We start from the raw sequence: 13,992 nt of genomic DNA on the forward strand, positions 1-13,992 counted from the left end.
AGAGGGATGAGTAGCGTGATCCACCAATGACTGAGGAGTGAGGACTCAAGCCAAAGTCCTCTGTGCTCCTCTGTTGAGCCTCTCTTCATACTGAGAACCCACGGCACACGTTTGCAACTTGCCTGCCACACGCTAAACCATGACCGATCTGGCTGATGTGCTTTTCGGTGGTTTGGTGGCATCTTGCCTGAAACCTTCCACATTGGCTCCTCCGTCGACGACTACCTCCTTGGAAGCCTCCAGGCACCCAAATTACCTCCCTTTCTTCTCATTTTACCAGTGACACAGTCCAATTCTCTCAGCACTTGGAGAGGAGCAATTCAATTTTCTAATTTTAGTTTTACCACAAGATACAAACAGTATGTAAGCTGAAGCATGCCAAAAGGTATTTTGTTTTTAAAAAGAAATTTAATTGAGCTTTAATTGATAGAGCCAGGGAGATATTTTTAACAATAGGGTCTCCCCAGGTCTCCTGGCTTGCTCCTGGCCGTGGTGCAGAGAATGACGACTGGTTCACGGACTGGAAGGTTGGCCAGTGTATACAGAGGCCTAGCATGATGCAAGCTTTGGGGAGAGAGAGGAACGCAGTCTTTCTAGGTGGTAAAAATAGTTCTTCCTTCATGTGATGGTTCAAATTTCCTTGTAAACCCGAAGCTATGAAACTCCTAGAAGAAAACATAGGGGAAAGCCTTCTTATTATTGATCTTGGCAATGACTTCTTGAATATGACACCACCAAAGCATAAATCTACAAACGGAACGACATCCAGCTAAATAGCTTCTGTAGCACAAAGGAAACAATCAACAAAAGAAAAGGCAGTCGGCGAAACAGGAGGCAATATTTGCAAAGCTATCTGATAAGGGGCTAATATATTAGGGGCATATATATATATATACTCCTACAGCTCAGGTCATGATCTCAGGGATGTGAGATCGAGCCCTGTGTGGGGAATCCATGTTAATCAGGGAGTCTGCTCGAGATTCTCTTTCTCCCTCTCCCTTCACCCTCCCCTCAGGCACACACTCTCTCTAAAAATAAATCTTTTTAAAAAATGGACAAAAGACTTGAATAGATATTTATCCAAAAGAGACCTACACTGTTCAACAGGTACATGAAAAGTGATCACTTTAACTCATCCTTGGGGAAATGGAAATAAAAACCACAGCAGGATAAACCACCTCACTGTTCGGCTAGGTCTTACCAAAAGGTAACAAGGGTTGGCAGGTATGTAGAGAAAGGGGAACGCTGTATGCTGTCGATAGGAACAGAAAATGGTGTATCTGCTATGAAAAACAATATGGAGGTTTCTCAAAACGTTGAAAGAGGGAAATCCTACCATATGTGACCATATAGACCTGACACAGAAGGACAAATACCAGATGATTCCACTTCTAGGAGGAATCTAACATAGTCAAACCCATTGAAGAAGAAAGTAGAATGGTGGTTCCTAGGGACTGGGGGGAGTAGGGAGATGCTGCTCGATGGGCATAAGGTTTCAGTTATGCAAGACGAAGAGGTGTTGGCTATTCTTTCTTAAATGGCATTGAATCCTGCCACCTGCTTGCTTAAAAACCATCTTTATTTTGCTCGTGCCTGAAGTATCAGTCCAGACACAGTGGACACAGAAGGCGCCTTTGTGCCTCCCCGACACCATTACTGAACTAAGCACTGTCTCTTGATCATGTCGTACCCAATTCCTGTCTGCATGCCTTGCTCGGTGCGCTCATGTCTTCCCATCTTGCAAGGCTCGTCAAGATCCTCCTCCCCGATATAACCTGTCCTGTGGACTCCAGCCCATAATTATCCCTACTTCCTATATGCCAGGGCCTCCTCCTATATGTTCTTGGTGTGTACCCTTATTTAGCATTTAATCATGCACCACACTGAAATTTTACTTAATTTTTTGGTGAGTGTATTATTTTCTTTCCAGAGCATAGAAGGAATCAATATCATTTAGCACATGCTATCTCATGTAATCCTTCATGACAACCCTGGGAATTAGCTATCCATTTACAAAAAGTAAACTTAGTCTCAGAAAGGCACAGTAACTTTCCAGCAGTCACAGAGTTTGAAAATGATGGAGCTCTGTACATGCAAGTGATGGGTTTGAACCTCCATCTGCCTGACTGCAAACCCGAGCGGCTCTCCACAAAGGCACTGTGTCAGTAATCCATTCTTTCCACAGACTGCTAATATTAAAACATGAATCCAGGGAGTAAGTCATATTTCTCATCTTTTTTCCTACCCACTAATATCCCCACCCCTCCTTGATGTTCAGCATGGCACTATACCTAGTAGAAGCTCTTCACTGTAATTTTTGCTTTAGTTTTATTTTAGGTGAAATTTGACTAAGAAGTGTAAGAACTCATGACTTTAGAGAACTTTAATAAATTTGTATCTAATCCCTGCAAGCTAAGTACGTAGCAAAATTATATGCTGATGTAAAAGGCACCCAATATTGCCATCGTAACAATTTCTTCTTAAAAATTGCTTCATGACATGAACTTCACCTGAATTAATCCTTTGCAAACGTCCTTAATTCTACTGATTTGGTTGAGTGCATTGAAGTTCACAGTACATTATCTAGTTCACGGAGAGTTCTTGTAAATTAATGCCATGTTTTACAGCTAACACCAGTGATAAAAGCTGCAAATGATCTGTTTTTAACTGTCCCAACTCCTAAAACTGCTGGACTTCTCAGGTCATCGTGTTTCTTGCTTCTCAATTTGATTAATGCTTATTATCCCAAAATATAAGTATCTCCTCTCAACCTATGGCAAAATTATACTGTTTTTAGCAGTATATAGAGATATGATAAAGGAAAGAGAAACTTTTATTTAAATACATATTTTGCTCCTTTTATGCGCCCTTGGTTTTAAAAAAAAACACTAATTTTAAAAATTTTAGGAAATTCCTTTAACTCTATGACAGGTGACAAAAGGTGGGAATGTTCAAAGCAATAGAACAAGGGATTATTTCTCTTTCATTTATTACACGTGAAAGTATCACTCACTGACTGCTGCGGTTTGGAACATACAATCCCTGGATAATAAAGGTTAAGTGTGCATAAATTCGAGATCTGCTTACAACTGACCTTTAGCTCTCTTGTTAGCATTTTTGACAGAAACTTAAAATAAGGTTATTCCATAAAATAACTTGATTCTCCATTCTCAAGTCCAGATTTTTTACTCTGCCAGCTAGAAGCCTTCAGTATTTGTAATGAAACAACAAGACATCAAGTTATGAACAAGGTGAGCAGGTCAGAGGAAAGATGCACGGGGCCCCAGTCCTCACTCTGCCACTGCTTGGAATGGGGTCCCAACATGTCACGGAGATTCTCTAGTCTTTATAGATTAAATTGCACAGACTCACCATCTTTTTGAATTTGAGTCAGCCCATCCATGAGTATAGTCAATACATTCACTTGTTCATGGAACACTGCACGAGTCTTCCATTTGCGCGTGTCATTGTCTCCCTAAAGTCTTGTGCATTGACTGTTAGTTTTATGACTCATTATCTTAAAGGTTCGATTTTCTTCATTTCTTGCTATTGTGAATATTAAAAAATACTTTATATGTAGTTTTTAGTGGCATAAGGGAATGCTATTTTTAATGCACTGATCTTTTATGCAGCAGTTTTTCTGAACTCTTACTAATTACGTTTGTAGATTCTCTGGGTGTTCTATGTAGATAGCTAAATCATCCTCGAATAACAAGAGTCTTGTTTCTTCTTTGCCAATATTCATACATATTTTATTTTCCTCATTAGCTAGAAACCCCAGGACAATGTTGAAATAAAGACAACAGTCTCCTTGCCTCCTTTCTATCGTTTTCTCCATAATGAGAATGTTCCTAAAGTTTCCCCATAAAATAAGATAGTTGCTGTAGGTTTTTCCTTGAAATTTTTATTTTTTAATGAATGATTTCATCAAATGCTTTATCAGCATCTAAGAAGATGATCTCATTTTTCCTCCTTTGATCTAAAAATTTAAACATGATATTGAAGTATCCTCGTATTTCTGCCATACCACCTACTTGGCCATAATTTTGAATGTGCCACTGAACTCACTTTGCCTAGTACTTCATTTTGATTCAGTGAGATTGGGCTAATCATAGTGGCAAGGTTATTCTGGCCTCTGATAGTGAGCCGTATCTGTTTCCTTCTTCCTCTGTTCTTAAAGAATCTTTACAGGTGGGCTTTTTTTTTTTTTAAGGTTAGGTAATTTCACTTTAATTCAATTTTAACATGTTATTATTTCTATAAGGATTTTTCTTTGGTCTCTGATTTAAAAGTGTTTTTAGATTTCGAAATGTGTGGAGATTAAAAGACTGACTATCCTTTTCTTCAGAAAATGTAACACATGTGACAGATATTTTGGAATTTCTTGAACTTACTTTGTGGCTCACTACTATTCAGTTTTCTAAGCAGTCCCTTGTACACTTGTAAAAAATATGTTTTATCTAATTATTGAACGCAGAGTTTTATATAGGCCCAGTAAGTAGACCTTATGTCTAAAATTTGTCTAAATTCGTAACCTCTTGGAAAAAAGTACAGCTGGAAAAACATCGCTCACCTTACGCCAAGAAAAGTTAAAAATGGATTCAGGATTTCAATATAAAGAAATCATAAAAATACTAGAAAAAAATTATAAATTGTTTTTTTTATTGTTTCTATTCTTCTACAAAATGGGGGAAAATCTTTTTATTTTTATTTTTTTTTAATTTTTATTTTTTCAGCATAACAATATTCATTATTTTTGCACCACACCCAGTGCTCTATGCGATCCGTGCCCTCTACAATACCCACCACCTGGTGCCCCCAACCTCCCACCCCCCACCCCTTCAAAATTCTCAGATCGTTTTTCTGAGTCCATAGTCTCTCATGGTTCACCTCCCCTTCCAATTTCCCTCAACTCCCTTCTCCTCTCCATCTCCCCTTGTCCTCCATGCTATTTGTTATGCTCCACAAATAAGTGAAACCATATGATAATTGACTCTCTCTGCTTGACTTATTTCACTCAGCATAATCTCTTCCAGTCCCGTCCATGTTGCTACAAAACTTGGGGATTCATCCTTTCTTTCTTTTTTTTTTTTTTTTTTACAGCTTTATAAACATATATTTTTATCCCCAGGGGTACAGGTCTGCGAATCGCCAGGTTTACACACTTCACAACACTCACCATAGCACATACCCTCCCCGATATCCATAACCCCACCCCCTCTCCCAACCCCCTCCCCCCATCAACCCTCAGTTTGTTTTGTGAGATTAAGAGTCACTTATGGTTTGTCTCCCTCCCAATCCCATCTTGTTTCATTTACTCTTCTCCTACCCCCTCGACCCCCCATGTTGCATCTCCTCTCCCTCATATCAGGGAGATCATATGATAGTTGTCTTTCTCCGATTGACTTATTTCGCTAAGCATGATACCCTCTAGTTCCATCCACGTCGTCGCAAATGGCAAGATTTCATTTCTTTTGATGGCTGCATAGTATTCCATTGTGTATATATACCACATCTTCTTTATCCATTCGTCTGTAGATGGACATCTAGGTTCTTTCCATAGTTTGGCTATTGTAGACATTGCTGCTATAAACATTCGGGTGCATGTGCCCCTTCGGATCACTACGTTTGTATCTTTAGGGTAAATACCCAGCAGTGCAATTGCTGGGTCATAGGGTAGTTCTATTTTCAACATTTTGAGGAACCTCCATGCTGTTTTCCAGAGTGGTTGCACCAGCTTGCATTCCCACCAACAGTGTAGGAGGGTTCCCCTTTCTCCGCATCCTCGCCAGCATCTGTCATTTCCTGACTTGTTAATTTTAGCCATTCTGACTGGTGTGAGGTGATATCTCATGGTGGTTTTGATTTGTATTTCCCTGATGCCGAGTGATATGGAGCACATTTTCATGTGTCTGTTGGCCATCTGGATGTCTTCTTTGCAGAAATGTCTGTTCATGTCCTCTGCCCATTTCTTGATTGGATTCTTTGTTCTTTGGGTGTTGAGTTTGCTAAGTTCTTTATAGATTTTGGACACTAGCCCTTTATCTGATATGTCATTTGCAAATATCTTCTCCCATTCTGTCAGTTGTCTTTTGGTTTTGTTCACTGTTTCCTTTGCTGTGCAAAAGCTTTTGATCTTGATAAAATCCCAATAGTTCATTTTTGCCCTTGCTTCCCTTGCCTTTGGTGATGTTCCTAGGAAGATGTTGCTGCGGCTGACGTCGAAGAGGTTGCTGCCTGTGTTCTCCTCGAGGATTTTGATGGATTCCTTTCTCACATTGAGATCCTTCATCCATTTTGAGTCTATTTTCGTGTGTGGTGTAAGGAAATGATCCAATTTCATTTTTCTGCATGTGGCTGTCCAATTTTCCCAACACCAGTTATTGAAGAGGCTGTCTTTGTTCCATTGGACATTCTTTCCTGCTTTGTCGAAGATGAGTTGACCATAGAGTTGAGGGTCCATTTCTGGGCTCTCTATTCTGTTCCATTGATCTATGTGTCTGTTTTTGTGCCAGTACCATGCTGTCTTGATGATGACAGCTTTGTAATAGAGCTTGAAGTCCGGAATTGTGATGCCACCAACTTTGGCTTTCTTTTTCAATATTCCTTTGGCTATTCGAGGTCTTTTCTGGTTCCATATAAATTTTAGGATTATTTGTTCCATTTCTTTGAAAAAAAATGGATGGTACTTTGATAGGAATTGCATTAAATGTGTAGATTGCTTTAGGTAGCATAGACATTTTCACAATATTTATTCTTCCAATCCAGGAGCATGGAATATTTTTCCATTTCTTTGTGTCTTCCTCAATTTCTTTCATGAGTACTTTATAGTTTTCTGAGTATAGATTCTTAGTCTCTTTGGTTAGGTTTATTCCTAGGTATCTTGTAGTTTTGGGTGCAATTGTAAATGGGATGGACTCCTTAATTTCTCTCTCTTCTGTCTTGTTGTTGGTGTAGAGAAATGCAACTGATTTCTGTGCATTGATTTTATATCCTGACACTTTACTGAATTCCTGTACAAGTTCTAGCATTTTGGAGTGGAGTCTTTTGGGTTTTCCACATAGAGTATCATATCATCTGCGAAGAGTGATAGTTTGACTTCTTCTTTGCCGATTTGGATGCCTTTAATTTCCTTTTGTTGTCTGATTGCTGAGGCTAGGACTTCTAGTACTATGTTGAATAGCAGTGGTGATAACGGACATCCCTGCCGTGTTCCTGACCTTAGCGGAAAAGCTTTCAGTTTTTCTCCATTGAGAATGATATTTGCGGTGGGTTTTTCATAGATGGCTTTGATAATATTGAGGTATGTGCCGTCTATCCCTACACTTTGAAGAGTTTTGATCAGGAAGGGATGCTGTACTTTGTCAAATGCTTTTTCAGCATCTATGGAGAGTATCATATGGTTCTTGTTCTTTCTTTTATTAATGTGTTGTATCACATTGATTGATTTGCGGATGTTGAACCAACCTTGCAGCCCTGGAATAAATCCCACTTGGTCGTGGTGAATAATCCTTTTAATGTACTGTTGAATGCTATTGGCTAGTATTTTGGCGAGAATTTTTGCATCTGTGTTCATCAAGGATATTGGTCTGTAGTTCTCTTTTTTGTTGGGATCCTTGTCTGGTTTTGGGATCAAGGTGATGCTGGCCTCATTAAATGAGTTTGGAAGTTTTCCTTCTATTTCTATTTTTTGGAACAGTTTCAGGAGAATAGGAATTAGTTCTTCTTTAAATGTTTGGTAGAATTCCCCCGGGAAGCCGTCTGGCCCTGGGCTTTTGTTTGTTTGGAGATTTTTGATGACTGTTTCAATCTCCTTACTGGTTATGGGTCTGTTCAGGCTTTCTATTTCTTCCTGGTTCAGTTGTGGTAGTTTATATGTCTCTAGGAATGCATCCATTTCTTCCAGATTGTCAAATTGGTTGGCGTAGAGTTGCTCATAGTATGTTCTTATAATTGTCTGTATTTCTTTGGTGTTCGTTGTGATCTCTCCTCTTTCATTCATGATTTTATTGATTTGGGTCCTTTCTCTTTTCTTTTTGATAAGTCTGGCCAGGGGTTTATCAATCTTATTAATTCTTTCAAAGAACCAGCTCCTAGTTTCGTTGATTTGTTCTATTGTTTTTTTGGTGTCTATTTCATTGATTTCTGCTCTGATCTTTATGATTTCTCTTCTCCTGCTGGGTTTAGGGTTTCTTTCTTGTTCTTTCTCCAGCTCCTTTAGGTGTAGGGTTAGGTTGTGTACCTGAGACCTTTCTTGTTTCTTGAGAAAGGCTTGTACCGCTATATATTTTCCTCTCAGGACTCCCTTTGTTGTGTCCCACAGATTCTGAACCGTTGTGTTTTCATTATCATTTGTTTCCATAAATTTTTTCAATTCTTCTTTGATTTCCTGGTTGACCCATTCATTCTTTAGAAGGATGCTGTTTAGTCTCCATGTATTTGGGTTCTTTCCAAATTTCCTCTTGTGATTGAGTTCTAGCTTTAGAGCATTGTGGTCTGAAAATATGCAGGGAATGATCCCAATCTTTTGATACCGGTTGAGACTTGATTTAGGACCAAGAATGTGATCTATTCTGGAGAATGTTCCATGTGCACTAGAGAAGAATGTGTATTCTGTTGCTTTGGGATGAAATGTTCTGAATATATCTGTGATGTCCATCTGGTCCAGTGTGTCATTTAAGGCCTTGATTTCCTTGTTGATCTTTTGCTTGGATGATCTGTCCATTTCAGTGAGGGGAGTGTTAAAATCCCCTACTATGATTGTATTCTTGTCGATGTGTTTCTTTGATTTTGTTATTAATTGGTTTATATAGTTGGCTGCTCCCACGTTAGGGGCATAGATATTTAAAATTGTTAGATCTTCTTGTTGGACAGTTCCTTTGAGTATGATATAGTGTCCTTCCTCATCTCTTATTATAGTCTTTGGCTTAAAATCTAATTGATCTGCTATAAGGATTGCCACTCCTGCTTTCTTCTGATGTCCATTAGCATGGTAAATTCTTTTCCACCCCCTCACTTTAAACCTGGAGGTGTCTTCGGGTTTAAGATGAGTTTCTTGTAGGCAACATATAGATGGGTTTTGTTTTTTTATCCATTCTGATACCCTGTGTCTTTGGATTGGGGCATTTAGCCCATTAACATTCAGGGTAAGTATTGAGAGATATGAATTTAGTGCCATCGTATTGCCTGTAAGGTGACTGTTATTGTATATTGTCTCTGTTTCTTTCTGATCTACTACTTTGAGGGTCTCTCTTTGCTTAGAGGACCCCTTTCAATATTTCCTGTAGAGCTGGTTTGGTATTTGCAAATTCTTTCAGTTTTTGTTTGTCCTGGAAGCTTTTAATCTCTCCTTCTGTTTTCAATGATAGCCTAGCTGGATATAGTATTCTTGGCTGCATGTTTTTCTCATTTAGTACTCTGAATATATCATGCCAGCTCTTTCTGGCCTGCCAGGTCTCTGTGGATAAGTCTGCTGCCAATCTAATATTTTTACCATTGTACGTTACAGACTTCTTTTCCCGGGCTGCCTTCAGGATCTTTTCTTTGTCACTAAGACTTGTCAATTTTACTATTAGGTGACGGGGTGTGGACCTATTCTTATTGATTTTGAGGGGGGTTCTCTGAACCTCCTGAATTTTGATGCTTGTTCCCTTTGCCATATTGGGGAAATTCTCTCCAATAATTCTCTCCAATATACCTTCTGCTCCCCTCTCCGTTTCCTCTTCTTCTGGAATCCCAATTATTCTAATGTTGTTTCGTCTTATGGTGTCACTTATCTCTCGAATTCTCCCCTCGTGGTCCAGTAGCTGTTTGTCCCTCTTTTGCTCAGCTTCTTTATTCTCTGTCATTTGGTCTTCTATATCGCTAATTCTTTCTTCTGCCTCATTTATCCTAGCAGTGAGAGCCTCCATTTTTGATTGCACCTCATTAATAGCTTTTTTGATTTCAACTTGGTTAGATTTTAGTTCTTTTATTTCTCCAGAAAGGGCTTTTATATCTCCCGAGAGGGTTGCTTTAATATCTTCCATGCCTTTTTCAAGCCCGGCTAGAACCTTGAGAATCGTCATTCTGAACTCTATATCTGACATATTACCAATGTCTGTATTGATTAGGTCCCTAGCCTTTGGTACTGCCTCTTGTTCTTTTTGTTGTTGTGAATTTTTACGCCTTGTCATTTTGTCCAGATAAGAGTTTATGAAGGAGCAAGTAAAATACTAAAAGGGTGGCAACAACCCCAGGAAAATATGCTTTAGCCAAATCAGAAGAGATCCCGAATTGTGAGGGGGGAGAAAGGGGATAAAAAGGGGTTCAGAAAGAAAGAAAAAAAAAGGAAAAGAAAAAAAATGGGAAACTATTAAAAAAAAGAAAGCCGATAAAGAAAAAATATAAAAAGAGGAAAAAATATATATATATTAGATAAACTATTTAAAAAACGTTAAAAAAAGAAAACGGTAAAAGTTAAAAAAATTTAGCAGAAGAAGAGAAAAAGAAAAAAAAATTGAAAAAGAGGAAAAAAATTAAATTAACTGCAAGGCTAAAAAATCATGGGCGAAAGCCATGAGTTCCGTGCTTTGCTTTCTTCTCCTCTGGAATTCCGCCGCTCTCCTTGGTAGGTGAACTTGGTCCTGGCTGGTTTTCCCGTAGATCTTCTGGGGGAGGGGCCCGTTGTAGTGATTCTCAAGCGTCTTTGCCCCAGGCGGAGTTGCACCGCCCTTACCCGGGGCCGCGCTGAGTCATCCGCTCGGGTTTGCTTTCGGGAGCTTTTGTTCCCTGAGCGCTTTCCGTAGAGTCCGGAGGACGGGAATGAAGATGGCGGCCTCCCGGTCTCCGGCCCGGAGGAGCCGAGAGCCCGGGGCCCCACTCCTCAGTGCGCCCTCAGAGAACAGCGCCCAATGTCTCCCGCCACCCTGGCCTCCGGCCGCGCTCCGAGCTGACCGAGCCTGCGACCGGTTCAAGGCGACCCCGAGCTGAGAGTCACTCCTCGGCTCTGTCTCTGCAGCCGGCTTCCCCGTTCTAATACCGGTAAGCTCTGCGACACTCAGACACCCCCGATCCTTCTGCGACCCTGCGGGACCTGAGGCCGCGCTGACCCCGCCTGGGCTTCACCCCAGTTAAGCCTCTGGAGCGATGTCCCTCAGCGGAACAGACTTTTAAAAGTCCTGATTTTGCTCCGTTGCTCCGCCGCTCGCCGGGAGCCGGCCCCTCCCCCCGCGGTCTATCTTCCCGTCGCTTTGGATTCACTTCTCCGCCAGTCCTACCTTGCAGAAAGTGGTTGATTTTCTGTTTCTGGAATTGCTGTTCTTCTTCTCTTCAGTCTCCCGTTGGATTTGTAGGTGTTTGCAATCTTTAGATAAGCTATTTAGCTGATCTCCCGCTACCCGAAGTAGTCTCAGCCTGCTACTTCTCCGCCATCTTGACTCCTCCTCGGGGAAAATCAGAACCCCACAAAAGATTAATGAATTCTAAAACAAACAGAAGTCTGCATTGCCATGCAGACAATTTTTTGAAACATTACATTTCAAAACATTTGAAATGTTATGGAAGTAACATACAAAAGTTGAATCCCTCTAACATAAATGAGCTAATTTATGAGCTAATTTATTGAACACTACATCTGAAACTAATGATGTACCATAAGTTGGCTAATGGAATTTTTTAAAAAATGAATTTGGAGGGGAAATAAAGAGCTGGAAAAAAAAGAGAGAAAATAAAACAAATGTCAGTGGGTACAAAAAAATGGCAAAGGATATGAAAATACAACTCACAGAAAAGGATAGATAAATGGCTTTCAAAAATATCTTTAAAAGGCATTATTCGGGGCACCTGGGTGGCTCAGTGGGTTGAAGCCTCTGCCTTCGGCTCGGGTCATGATCTTAGGGTCCTGGGATCGAGCCCCACATGGGGATCTCTGCTCAGCAGGGAACCTGCTTCCTTCTCTCTCTCTCCTGCCTCTCTGCCTACTTGTGATCTCTGTCTGCAAATAAATAAAATCTTAAAAAAAAAAAGGCTATTATGCTCACAGTAAGAGAAGTGGAACTTAAAACAACACCAAAATAATATTTACCTATAACATTGTAAAAAATAAACTGTGATAGCATTTTCTTTGAATGAAAATGGAAAACAGCTACTGTCATTTATTGTTGATGAAGAGTTAATTTAATACCATCCCATGAATCACCAGTTGGCAATTTCTGTCAAAATGCACAGAGGGTATGTATTTAAAAATGTGTACATATACTATCTATATACACCCTCTGGAAAGCAATTTCTATTCTACGAATTTATCCTGTATTGCATTTATTCTTTTTTTTTTTAACCATACCTTTATTTTTCACTTTTCTCTGCCATTATATTTTGAATGTGATTCTTACAAACAAATTTATAACTGAAGTATATTTTTTCTTTTTCAACCATTTCTTAAGAGAATAATCTAATTTAATCTATTTATACTTAGGATGATTACTTTTATATTTGAGTTCATCCTACATATTTTCTCTTCTCTCATGTGTTTTCCTGTTTTCCAAACATCCAAGTGGGATGTTTGACCAGCGTTCTGTTGGGTCGATTCCTTCTATGACATTCTGTTCTCTTGGAAGTTAATTCTATTTCTGTTCTTTTGATGGGTATCCTTGCATTATAATATGCTTAATTAATTTTGAAGCAAGGAACTTACTTTGACTCGGATCACCTTCCTGTCATTTTCTGTACTTTTCCTTTCTCATATTGCAATTTCACTTTGTAACCTCACCATAATGGATTTTTTAAAAAAATTACTATAGTCAATGCTTCTTTGGTCTTATCCATTTGTTACACAGCAATTTTTCTGAACTCTTACTAATTATGTTTGTAGATTCTCTGGATATTCTATGTAGATAGTTAAATCATCCTCAAATGTTATCTCTTGCATCTCATTTCTTTGTCCCATGTTCAGCATGTATAGTACATTTTATCCATTTTGTCCTTCAGTGAGGACGATAATGTCTGGGTTTAAAACAAACAGAAAAAAAACCTCCATTGGTCAAATACATTTAGTTTGTCTTTATCTTGCAAACTATGAGTATGGTACTGAAGATTAATAATTATTGTTTCTTTAGCATGTCTAGGGGTTTTTAACATCTTGTGTGGCCTCTATTTTGTTAATGAGAAGTATAATTTCAAGCCTAATTTTGATCCTTTACATGTTACCTGTCTTTTATTTCTAGCTGCTTTTAAATCTTTTCCTTGACTTTGGAGTTTTATAGTTTTTCTGAAAAATGGCTAGATTTGCATTTTTAGTCTGAAGATTCACATCTTTCTTCAATTATGAAAGATGCCCAGCCTTGATTTCTCAAAATACCTCCTTTCCTTGTCTATCTGGAACTCCTCAGGGTCACATGGGTATGGAAGTAAATCAGGTGGGGGCTACCCTGTGCTGCACTGGCTTTCCAACTTCTCTGACCCAGATCCCTCCTCTTTTCATCTGTGGTCAATCTGTTTCCAACAACTGCATTCTGAGGTTAATGATGCTCTATATTCTTTGGAAACTTTATCTAGTTCTTTTCTAAAAATGAAATATTCTATGTTTTAAGCACTTTCAAAAATTTTTTTTTTTAAGATTTTATTTATTTATTTATTTGAGAGACACAGAGAGAACACACGCAGGGGGAGGGGGCAGAGGGAGAGGGAGAAGCAGACTCCTGGCTGAGCAGGGAGCCTGATGTGGGGCTCGATCCCAGGACCCTGGGATCATGACCAAAGCTGAAGACAGAAGCTTAACTGACTGAGCCACCCAGGTGCCCCCACTTTAAAAAATTCTTTTCAAGTTTTATTCTGTAATTTCTAGGTGCTAGTTCCAGAGCTCATTCCCATGATCACTGGTCTATTTAGTCTTTCTTATGATGACTCTGTCACCATGACGGTGGTAAGTTGCAGCTGTAGTTACATTTTCTGTGGCAGCCCTATGCACCTAGCTCATGGGAGTATTAACTCTTTTCCATTTGCTTCATCTGGATC

At 39.4% G+C, this 13,992-nt stretch overlaps 1 protein-coding gene across 6 annotated transcripts in view; it reads left to right on the top strand.

Moving 5' to 3' along the window:
• Positions 1-13,992, top strand: part of PACRG (parkin coregulated) — a 568,744-nt gene that overhangs the window by 282,033 nt on the left and 272,719 nt on the right. The window lies entirely within an intron of this gene.

This window comes from Lutra lutra, chromosome 6 (genome assembly GCF_902655055.1).
Source record: "Lutra lutra chromosome 6, mLutLut1.2, whole genome shotgun sequence".
Lineage (NCBI taxonomy): Eukaryota > Metazoa > Chordata > Mammalia > Carnivora > Mustelidae > Lutra > Lutra lutra.